Genomic DNA, 1078 nt, shown 5'->3' on the forward strand with positions numbered 1-1078 from the left:
ATAGCAATCAATAAATCAAATAATGTACTGAACTATGCAAAACTGCTTTAAAAATCCCCTATATAATAATGAGGTCAGCAAAAAAATGATGAAGGTAAAGAAACCTATTATGATGAATGCAAAGGCAATATAGCTAAATATTATTATGTACAGAGGTAAAGCCAACACAGCTAGATATTGTCATGTACAGCTCCTGCAATTATAATTGTCTATTAATAGAGACCTGATGTAGTGCTTTAGGATAAGCACTGGACTGCTAATGATAAGGTCAGTTGTTTAAATCCATAAGCTTCTCCTCAGGAACCTTATGCAGGGTCGCTAAGAGTCAGAACATACTTGATGGCATTTCAACAACAATGTAAGTGAATATAAAGATGGATGTGCAATCTGACCCAGTGTAGAAAGAAAAATGAGACTTCATCCAGGAATATGTGTATTTAGCTTTGACATAGGATGTGGTTGTTTTTAGGTGTCATGACTCATAACAACCCTCTGCTAAGAACAAAACACAGGTCCTGCACTTTCCTCAGAGTAGTTCTTATATTTGAGCCCATCTTTGCTGTGACTATGTGAATACATATTGTTGGGATCTTCCTCTTTTTTACTAATCCTCCATTTTCTAAAGATAATGTCCTTCTCCAAGGATTGGTCCCTCCTGATATATCCAAAATATTAGACAGGAAGTCTCACCACCTCATTTCTAAGGAGTGTTCTGGCTGTACTAATTCCAAGACAGATTTGTTTGTTCTATGACAATTATGACAATCCAAAGTACATTTAATGCTCTTCAAAACCACCATAATTCAGATGCATTACTTATTTTAAGATATTGTTTATTAATTGTGCAATTTTCACATGCATATGTTGTTGTTTTTTTAGGTACCATTGAGTCGATACAGATGCACAGCGACCTTATGCACAGCAGAACGAAACACTGCCAGATCCTGGGCTAACCTCACTACTGTTGCCACACTTGAGTGCATCAATGCTGCCATTTGGCCAATCCATCTCGTTGGGGGTCTTCCTCTTTTTCTCTGACCCTCCACCTTACCAAACATGATATCCTTCTCCAGTGACT

The sequence above is a fragment of the Chrysochloris asiatica genome, unplaced genomic scaffold, assembly GCF_000296735.1.
Source record: "Chrysochloris asiatica unplaced genomic scaffold, ChrAsi1.0 scaffold00063, whole genome shotgun sequence".
Taxonomy (NCBI): Eukaryota; Metazoa; Chordata; class Mammalia; order Afrosoricida; family Chrysochloridae; genus Chrysochloris; species Chrysochloris asiatica.